The following is a 12,055-nucleotide window of genomic DNA, read 5'->3' on the forward strand; positions in this document are numbered from 1 at the left end:
ATACTAGTATTTAAGTTGACAGGTGTCACAGGCCAGTAGCCAATGAGCAGATGTAATTTATACAAGAACATAGAAGATCGTGGAGTCTATCCTAGAAGTCGATGAAACCGCGAATTTTTCGAGTCCCTACTAAATGTCAGGGAACGAAAAAATTCGCAAGTTCAGTTCGCGATAATATACTAGAATACAAAAACATGTACCTTCATATTGCTTCTTTGATTGACTCACAGTTTATCTGAAAGACTCGAGTTGATTTTTTCGGGTGGAAATGGCCATTTGTTTAACTTGACCGCCAATTACAGTTCCACGGACTCATCAATTCTTTAATAATCCGTAATGATTTTTTGAATTAAATATCCGAAACACGGACGCAACATTCTTTAAACAAAACCGCTCTAATGTATTTTTATTTCCATAAAACACCTAACTACAACGCTTTTGAAATATCATTGAATTTATATTAAGTTTTCTTCAGTATTTCCGTTAAAATTGTATTGACGTTCGATAAAATGAACTCGCTAATCTTGCACTGCCATTAAAAATGATGGCCAAATTCACTCTATTTGAGGACCACATATAATTTTTTTAAATCTGAGGGCCAGACACACATTAATTGATATTGCATTATTATATAACAATACTATATGTCTTGCATGTTATGTACAATGACAAATAACTATTAAAACACGCAGCATGTAAAAAAGTAACGAGAAATAACTTATTAAAAAAGTTTAAAAAAAGAGCGCGTGTAGCACAGCACATGTGATAGAAGTGAAACTTCTTTGGCAATCCAAACCTCGACTCGTAAGTATATCATAAGGGGTAAAAAGGCAGAAAGAGAGCGAAAGAAAGAGAAGCAGAAATAAGACAATTTTCTAAATAAACATGAACTAACAAATGCATTACTTCAAATTAACTGCTCAGGATATCAATAATTATTTGTCAATCAATAATTAATTAACAATAAATATTACTAAATGTTAAAATAATCACACCATAAAATGTTATATTAATATTTTCAGGAAGCATGAAAACAATTCTAACTACAATTTATACACGTTTTAAAGAATAAATCAACTTCAATTTTTTTTCTCAACAACATTTATAATATTACATAGTATTACTCAGTAAAACCATTTAGGCTATACAAATTATTAAGAAGATATCATCACATCGCGGAATTTTTTGGCTTCCATTACTCTTACAAGTGTTTAAGAAACCTTACATATTTTTATTATTAGAAATATGATTAAATATAAATGAATAAATCAACACAAATTATCAATCTATTTAGTCTCTTCAAAATAACAGCTCATGATATCAACAACTATTGATAAATCAATATTGAATAACTAACAATAAATTTTACCTACTGTTGAAATACTCACACCATAAAGAATATTTGTTTATTAACTAGAAAAGGTAGGATTGAATATAATAAACTAGTTTTTAATTTGGTTGCCCGGGCGAAACGATCTTGCTGGCCGGATATCCGCCAGTTGGACATCACTAGAGACCTGAATATTTCGCTATGGGCTAAAATTAAAATAGTTATACCTTACTGCTGTCTATACTTTCGGCTCACAACTCATCTGGAGGAATCTGGTCCTATGAGAAACACTCAACCAAAGCTTAATCCAATCACAGGCTACAACGTTGGGACGTCTCACGAAACAGCAGCAAATGAGTGGGTGACATTTCCTCGAGTAAACGTATAACTGTAAAGTCCATCCTGAAGGTCATTGAACCCGCAAATCTGCCTGGTTCCTAGCAATCTCTGATATATAGTAAGATGGATTAAAGAGCCCACACAAGAAACTAAACGCAGAGCGATTTTAAACGCAATAGTAATAAAATATCTGAGGCTTACTGCATTTAAAATTTGACATACAAACTGCAAAGATATTTTATAACCTTATATATCCGCCATAAAACACGCTTCTGACATTTTATTGTAATCAAAACAAAAACCTTCAGCAATGGGGGTACAAAATTGTTTTTATTTTACCGCACAGCTTGTGGATACCATGTTTATCCACACTTAAATGTAGCGTCAACTGACGTTAGTGTGGTCATTAACTTTTAAATTGGGAATTTTGAAAGCACTGCTCAAAGAGTAGAGATGGCAACCAAAAGACGCCATTTTGGACCCAACAGTTTTTATGTGATAACTATTACCTTTTGTTTGTATTTGGAAATTTTAATTCGTTCAGACATACACTGAGTAAAAACGTAATTTAGAGGGAACTAAGTTTCTTTTCACACTATGCCCCTACCTATATATAGACTGTGAAATTAGGGGACTATTGTATAATGGTTTAAGGTATCATAAAACTGTTCTTGCAGCATATGAAACTTATGTGTGTTATGAAGGTTGTGTGTACGGAGCATTCTGTTAAAAGTACGGAAGTCTGGTCACTGACCACTTGTGAATCTATAACATATTTGATTTACTGTTTTCCTCTGGTCAATTTTATCATTGTAGCATAACATTTAATGGAATGACCAAATTTTAAAGTCTTAAGAGCAAAAGATTTTTCACCTATGAAATCATTGTTCAGATTTGTGTTATTTGTTAAAATGTTTATGATAATAATATGAATAGTCACTCGTTAACATTTAAAACCAAAAACAATAAATTCTTGCTATGTTTAATAATTGAAAAAGAAAACTACAGTAACACTAAGATCAGCTTGAACAAAGTTGAGGCCAAACTTGGAAGTTCAGGCCGAACTAAGAAGTTTTGGTCGAACTCGGACGTTCAGGTCGACTCGGAGGATTAGGTTGAACTAGGACGTTCTGGTTGAGCTCAGGTGTTCAGGTTGAACTCATAGGTTTAGATCAAACTCGGGAGGTTTAGATTGAACTCAAAGGTCAGGTCGAATTAGGACTTTCTGGTCGAACTCAGATGTTCAAGTCTAATGCAGAGGTTAAGGTCAAACGCAAAGGTTCATGACGAACTCGCAGGTTACGTTCGAACTCGGAGGTTTAGCTTGTACCAGGAGGTTTAGGTTGAATTAGGACGTTCTGATAGAACTCAGGTGCTCAGGTCGAACTAGGAGGTTCAAGTCGAACTTGGGAGGTTCTGGTTGAACTCGGAGCTTCAGGTCGAACGTGGAGGTCAAAGAAACGCTAAGTCTAGTCTATTTTTTCTAAACGTTCCTTGCACTTGATAATATTAATTATTTTTGGGGAAAGTCTGGTAAAACATAAGTTTATGCAAACAAGCTTCTGGACCAACCTCTGCTGTAACACCACGTCCAGAGCGTGAAAATGGTAAAATGTGGATATACAAGCAATTATGTAATTACGGCCCGTTTCTATCGGACTTTTTTTTTTCATTTTTCTTATGTTAGCAATCTTTTATATATATTTTAAATACTTTTTTTAGACTTTTCAGTTTATCACTTCGCGCCTGAATATATGTATGACAAACAACACTATTGGCCTAATTTGTTATATTTTTTAAGTGACTAATTTTTAAGCTTATTTTAAAACCGTTTAAATATGTTTTCTAAAATAAATTTTAGGTTTAATACCATTTCTTGTCAGAGAGAAAAATTGTACTGTCTGTAAAGGAATATTGTCATACAGATGTAAAACCTATTTACGTAACAATGATTGTCAACAATAGGGTGTGATCAAAAATACGGTGAATAATTTTATTTAGTACAAAGAAATGAGCTTAGACCAAACTTGACCTAATCTCCTGAAAAAAATACTCTCTTAGGCTAGCGATGCACATCCATCCCAATGTTTAATTCCATTATTGGAAGCATTTCTGGAAGGTTTGTCGGAAAGGCCTTCAACTGCTCTGTCGTGGACCTCTTATTGTCAGGAATAGTGTCGAAACGTTTTACTTTTAGCACGACCCAGTTTCCTGGTCTCCGTTTCGCAACAAAAAAAAATAACTCGGAATTTAAAACCCGTGATTAGAGATATGGAAATGTCACGCATTCATTTAGTTGCAAGCTAGAATGCAAACCCTTACACTCTCGGACTGTCTTCATGATTGAACCGCAGTTATTTGTAAACGCCCCTCAAATAACGTGAACCAAAGAAGTCCAGCTAGGAGAGAAGTAAGCAAATCAGGTAGTGCCAATTAACAAGGATAAAAATTTTCTTGTTAAGAAACCAACCAAACGGAAAGCAAACATGTGTTGAGCTCACCTATACTTTGAATTATAACCCTGAGGCTAGGCGAATCCGCCATATTTCCGGGTCTCTATCCACGATACACGACAGACACGGTAAACACGACCTCATTCTTCCAGCTCTGGAAGCCGACTGACAAGTCACAACTTGTACAAACTTACTACCAGTAATGCAATTGTCCCAGTTATAAGAGGTAGAACCAGTTTCCCAATAAAATGGTTTAGGTATTTTTTTAACCTATACAGAAGAACATATTTTTACTTTTCAGGTAAGTAAAATAAATTTATGTCTGTGTGTTTTGTGTAAAGTTGTTATGGGGCATAATTATTAAGGTAGATTTTTAAAAGAGGAATTATTTTGTGATTTATAAATCAGTACAATTAAAATCAACTTTATTTTGAATTTAGGTTTTGAGCAGAGTTCGTGGAAGCAAGTTAATAAAATTTTTGACCATAATGAAAAGATTACAAACAGCTTTTAGTAGTTTGTACTTTTATTACTATCATTTTATTCGAAAGCACTTTTATAGTTATTACTTTTTCATGGCTATAAAACCTAAAAGCTCTGTAAGTTAAAACATATCAATTTTTCTTACTACGATAACCTAATAGGTACACCAAAATTTCACTGATATTAACCAAGAGGAATGGTAGTAAAATACTAATTTTAAAATAAGGTACAATATTAAAGACAATTTTATAATTTTTAAAAACGTTTTTAAAAAGATTAATTTTTAATCATTTAACATTTACATCATCTTACAGGAAATTAATTGATTTTCAATTGATTAAAAAACCTAACTTAATTATGTAGGCAACAATGACTTAAGATTTTAACTACATTTTTTCCATGCCAGTGAAGAACCAGAATAAAAAGAAAGCCCTGATCGTATGTAAACTGTTCAAGACGCCTCAAATGTTTCAATAAATAATCGAACGCAGTTTTATCTAAAAAACTGTGTGTTAGATTAAAAAGGCTAACTTAGAATCCCTACTTGTTATTCAAAGCCATTGTTTAGTATAACGGTCACTTTAAGAATAAACGTTTTTAAAATTTTTTGAAAAACTGTAGTAGGTGAATAAACTTAGGTAAATGTATTAAATGGTTAATTCTCCAATAAATAAAATAGTAAGTTAATTGTCTGTATATTTTTGATTACAAAAACATACAAATATAAGAATAAAAAATTAAATCATGGTTCCGATAAAGTTAAAATTGTATCGAATCACAAACAACAGTGATTTCCTCAATTTTCTTTTAGTTGCTACAAAAATTAAGTTCAATCTTATTTAGGAAAAACAAACATATTCTTACACTTTACCTGGGAATTATATTCAATCGCCCACTGTAAAAATTAAAATTTGTTGCCGATCAGAAAAACGTATATAACTAACAAGCTCCCTTTTGTAATTTTGTGAAACGAAAATTAACAAATATATAGCGTACTTGAATCAATTATAACAGAAAGGCCTAGTATGATGGCATATTCTTGACAGCAGTAAAGGTTTGTCGCATGGTTATAATTATATACCGGAAAAAAAAATCGCGGATTCATCTCACGTTATGCCAGAATTCAAACACATGTACCTTCATATTGCTTCAGTGATTGGCTCACAGTTTATCTGAAGGACTTTTAGCAAGTAGAAAACCTTCACCCTAAAAAGTATATAATCGAAAGCATCCCAGTTAACAGGTCTCACAAGTCAGTAGCCAATGATCATTTGGCATTTGCCCAAGTATGAAGGAGATCGTGAAGTCTATCCTAGAGGTCTTTGAAACCGTGAATTTTTGGAGTCCGTAGTTATAACTGCTGTATGAATTTAAATTAACATTTCCCAGTGATTTCCATTAGTCAACCATTAACTAAAATGACAGCCCAGAACTACACATATCTAGGAAATTTTTAGGCCTAAATAACATTCAAACGACTGGTAGAAAAGAACAAAAAACCACAGAAACCAAATAAATTCACAATTATTAAAACTTAATCCACGGAAAACATCAATTTTAATTCACATTGCACTAACACATCTCAATAACTATTAAACTTTAGGGGAAAACGTACGGATATGAACAGATTAACAAGACAACGAGCGGGGCCTCCAAAATTACAGCGAGTTCCGGACCGCTGGTGTAACGACTCGGTGCTTGTAAATTTGACTCATATTGGCCAGTGAGAGCAAGCCTCAGCGACCTTGGGCGAATTTACTAGCAAATCCTGTGAGCATGTGCACGCGGAACCAGCTCAGCGAGTGTCGATATTATTGTTGGCATTACGTTTGCCGGGAAGCTATATTTTTATACTTTAATCGCAATATTCTATAGTTTTTTTAATTTTGGTTTGCAATTATTTTAAACAGGACAGATACTTTTTCATAAATTCCGTGTTTAAACTGTTCATTGAGATTCCAACGACCAATCAAAATCACAACAATGGCAGGCGAGTGGTTAGAAAGTTACTCGCTGAACCAGAGCGAGCGGCGAGTGAACGAGTGGGTATGATAGCACCGAGCGAGTATGTTCGTGGGCGAGTAGGTGTCCAGCAGCCAAGCTCGCTCAATACAATCGAGGCTCTAGTGACAGGTCAGGAGAAAGCGAAGTGCCAGCGAGACGCACGCACGCAGTCACACGCAGCGATCGCTTACCACGTGATCCAAGACTGTGTGGATGAGTCGTTCACTCGGCTCGTGACTTCGAGGCAGCGCAGTGGAGAGACGCTGTCCTCGCAGGCCGGAGGGCCCGAGTTCGAATACTTGTCTTGCAATCATTATTTCAGTTCTCCGTGCTTTCCCGCAATCACTCCACACATAAAAAATAGTTTCTGCACTTTTACAAAAGAGATTACATTGGATAGCAGTTACCAAGAAATAGTTTGTAATACTACAATAAATATATTGTAACTTTGTACAACACATGGCTATGGTTATTTCTGCATATATGAAGAGATATCCACAGTTAACTGCGCATATTAATAAACACGGTAAAACAAAATAAAGTTTAATGTTTGAATATTCGATTACCTTTTTCATGGTAAAAAAATTAACACAAGTGTGATATATATTAACATTTACATTTATGGCTTATTTTCGTAAGGAATACTCAGTATTTTCTCAAAAAAAGTATTTCATATTTGTAAAAATAATTATATCCATGTGTTATACAATTGTACAATATATTTATTGCACTATTACAAACTATTTCTTAAAAATTGTTTTCTAAAGAAATATTTTGTTAAAGTACTGCATTTTTCGCGAATAAATATGAACGCCTATTAGACTGCAACAAGGTATACCCGCACCAGAGTTTTCTTCCTTGTGATTGGCGGCCGTCTGCGAGAGAAGTCGTTCCCTTGTTTGACCTGGCCACTCAGGACGCGTTTGCTTTCGCGCTGAATTACTGCGATTGGTGTCCTGACAGTAGACATGTAGCTGAAAGAAATCCACCCAATCACTAAACACAGACGATGCTACAATGTTTTAAGTTATAACTAATCTTGGAATCTTTTCGCGAAATATGCATGGCCCTATACATTAAGTTTTTTCTGTGCATGGTAACGCACATGCTGCGCTAAAAAAATGTTCGTGATTCGTGTGACAATAACTCACCCGAGCCGAAAATAATTCTTCCTATCATCATAGTAACCAGAAGTTACAAAAATAACTTAAAGTTTTGCCAAACCAAATATGCCAACACACCCAAAAGGTGGCTGTAGCTATAACTAGAACCACGATTTCTTTCGAGAGTTAATTTTACTCCAGGCTTGACTTAACTGGCATACATATAGTCAACCCTTTTTAGGATTTTCATTTGTCGATAACTGTGGGCATGTATTTTTCGCAGGAAAAATCTGAGAGCTCATTCGACTGTTAGTTTTTGTATATTTGTGTACTTAAACATAAACACCTAACTGGCCGTGTATGTTAAAAGAAGTTTGTTTTTTTTTTCTTAAATTTGCCAATGAGAATGCAGCTGTTGCATTACAGATCTCACGCAAATCCTTCCGAAAATAACTGCGTCTTATAAAAAAATTTGTTTCCACCAAAATTGTACATAGGAGTTTCAATGTTTTCTAAACCATGCTGGCACAAAACATCTTCGCGATGAATAGTAGTCTATACCTGCAGGTTGAAAGCTTTGAAAGTTTAGTGGTATCAGGAAGCCGCTGCGATTAAGTAAAAAACAATTTATGGTATGGAACTACATTTCCTGAAGAGAGTTTTTCAGCAGCGAAAGGAGAATCATCTGCAGAAACTAGAAACCCGAGTGCTGTTGCATAGCCTTGAACAGCCAGAAGTGCAATTACATTGCCAGTCGTGTCACGCCCGCCATACTGATTCATGGTTAGGTGATCCGCTCATGAGTTTCGGAAGCCAATTATCACACTCTCCGCTCTACACCAGGGACGTCGAAACGTTTTCATGAGTAGGGGGGCGAAAAGATGTACTACACTTACCTTAGTCCTAGAGCGGGGGGCCCGGCGGCCCTCCCCCGGAAAAATTTGGAATTTTAGATGCAAAATTGTGCTATTTAATGAGTTACCGAACCAAAATATTAAATATACCATTCCAAGAATTTGGTGACGTAGTATGTATTAAATACTACTCTGACAGTAGGTGTAGTACAATTTAAATAAAATACCATCTAGGAATTTGCAATCATTTTACAGTATATTGACAATCATAAATTTTATTTTCTAATAAATGTGATCGCCAATGCAACGCTTGTAACTACTCGTTGAGAAAAATACTTCTAGGACCAAAAAATTATTCTGGTAAAAGGAGGGGGGCGAAATGCTACTCTCGCCCCCCCCCATGCATAACAGCACGGGGGAAACTCGCCCCTGCTGCCCCCCCCCCCCCCCCCCGGTTCCTCCAACGTCCCTGCTCTACACTGTAAACAACTGTAGTAAATAGAACTTAAATAATCATGTAAGATTATAGATTTTGTTCATTTGTATATCTACATGAAAGCAACTGTATCGCTGCAAAATAAAATTTTCGCAGCAATATTGTGCTTGGATACTTGCCCGGACGTTTATGCTTGGGGTTGTCCTAGTACCCACAATTTTTAAAGTTTCTTGTAAACCGTTCTGTGAATAGCATTCCATTAGTAACAGCACACATTAATTGGTACTCATTATAAAAAATTATTTCCCCATTAATGCTTTGATAATATTTTTCATTGTTTAAAAATTTTATGCTCATATAAAACATTAAACAAAATTTAAAATTTTGCATCGTATTTTGTAAGTGTGAAAGTATTGTTTCCAAAAGACGTATATGTGCAAAAATAACCATAGCAATGTGTTGTACAAATTTACAATATCTTTTATTGTAGTAATACAAACTATTTCTTGGCAACTAGTTTCCAAAGGAATATTTTGTTTAAGAACCAACTTTTTATTCTGTGTAGCTTAACCAGCTCACTCACAATCGTTAGATTTCTACAACTACTAACTATTCCACTCGATTTTTCTAGCTTGCTTGGATTCACTTACGATAATTCGAATAAAATAATAATCGAAACAGTAAGTGCCCGTTAGAACAAGTTAAATCGTTCCGAAAAATAGAAAACATAACATTTTGTTTATTTAAAAATATGTACATAAAATAGGTAAACCTAAAAACTTGAAAAAGGTACAGCAGAGGGTTTTTATTTTTTTTGCAAAATAATAACAGATGAGAGATGGAATGAGCACACAGAACTTAAACATGTAAAACCTAATTTAAAAATATGTGTGTATTTAGCAAAATGATCATGATATACATAATTTAAATTTAAAAAAATTTAAATCTGAATAATTTCATTTAATAAAAAAAATTAAAAAACATAATTGATTTAGTATTTTTAATATATGCAGTGACATCTATATGTATGTTTTAAAAATAATAATGAACTCTTTTTTTAATCTGTATGAGTTAGGCATAATGTTTTTGACAATGCATAAATAAATAATTTGTTTCGAGCGAGGAAAGAGAATCGTAAAACATCGAACACACATTCTGGGAAGACCTGGGTTCAAAACCAAACTCAGCAATTCTGATTTATGATTTGCATGGTTTCCCAAGACCGCTCCTAGCAATTGGTGGTGTTTCCCACGACAGACCATAGCCCATTTCTTCCCCACTTTCTCTGCGTCGATTTACTTGTATGTATGTGTCTGTAGCTAACGGCCTGATGTGCAATGGCGGACCCAGGAATTTATTTTGAAAAGGGGATTTTAAAAAAAGTAATTTTGTATTGAAAAATTACGTCTACGAGGGTTTAAGACAGTTACATTATTATTCTTAAAATGTACTAATGCCTTCGTGGTTTGTGATTCCAGGTGTTGTAACAGTTTCATATTGCATCGTCCATAATAACATGTGTACTGCCTTCACAGAAACCTAGAATACGTTTTCGTAACTTAAGAGGGATGTATCCCCCTTATCTTCCCTCCCTACCACCCCCCTTTCCCACGCGACCGCTCCTAGTGTTGTAAAAAAAGAGTAGCAAGCCATATAAAAAATTAAAAATAATTTTACATAATTGTTTTTGTTTATTTTGTGTTGCATTCTGTTTAAATAGACGTGGCTATATTTGTACCTAAGAATCAGGCAGGTGTAAAATAATTTTTACCAAGCAAAGAATATTTATTTAGCCTATTAAGATTAAATTTGATAAGCTATGAATTATTTTTGGATAATAAAACACACACATTGATATAAATAAAACTGTAAATATTAAAATATTGGTAACTTTCAACAAGTTAAAGCCTTTAAAATCCAATTCCTTCAACTTAAAGCAAAAGGGTTCAAGTTAACCGCAGACATGATTGACAGAACAAAAGCATCTATTATATATTACCTAACCCTTTCTTCCGTAATAAATCACGTATTTTCATGCACGCATCAATTCTGCAGTGCCTACGATATAACAGAAAAGCACGCAGTGTACTAGTTTTCCAATTATTGCTCTAAATTTTTTTTTCAGTAAAAAGCAGATCATTTCCATATTTATAACACTGCCACGTACGTATGGACACAGAATGAAAATTAATGCATTTTTTATTTTATTATTTGTAAAATAAAAAAGTGTGATCATAAAACTATAACACAGGTCTGCGATGAAAAAGTTTTTTTAAAATAAATTTATCACAAACATGTAGATGTTGCTCTGTATATAGAAAATATAAACTTTGTTTTAACGTATCACGTCACATTCGTTTTGCATATAGATAAATATATAATAGTTCGTTTTATCGGTAAGTTTTTTTTTTTTTTTTTTTACAAAATTGATTCCATGATCTATATTTCTATTCTATACTCTATGACCGACCATCCTTTAGTCTATTGTTCCTAACCTGCCTTTCCCCTGTGAGAAAAAGTATCAAAAAAAGGGTTTATGTAGTCTATGACTAATCATAGTGGTTTAAACTGCAAAAAAACGTGTAATAAAAGATTGTTTTATTAAATCTGTAACTATGGCTCCTCTGAGTTTCAAAAACAATCCAAATGTATTTTTTTATATTTGCGGACAATATACAATAGTTAAGCAAAGATTAAAAATAACAGACTTTGTAAAAAATGCTTATTATGCTTACTTCGGAATGAGGTTATGTTACCAAGAGAAACAGTGGGTTCCGCATACAGTATGCCGGCTATGTGTTGAAGTGTTAAGACAGTGGACTTACGAAAAATCAAAATCATTGTCAATCAGTATTTCTATGTTGTGGCGGGAACAAAAAAATCATACAGATGACTGTTATTTTTGTTTGACCAATGTTATAGGATATAATTCGACAAACCACGCCAAAATTTTGTATCCTGATTATTTCGTCTGTAACAAAGCCAGTTCCACATGGACCCGAATTACCCATACCAGTTCCTACTAACACTAACAGCTTCGAAACGCCTTTATC

Source organism: Bacillus rossius, chromosome 2 (genome assembly GCF_032445375.1).
Source record: "Bacillus rossius redtenbacheri isolate Brsri chromosome 2, Brsri_v3, whole genome shotgun sequence".
Lineage (NCBI taxonomy): Eukaryota > Metazoa > Arthropoda > Insecta > Phasmatodea > Bacillidae > Bacillus > Bacillus rossius.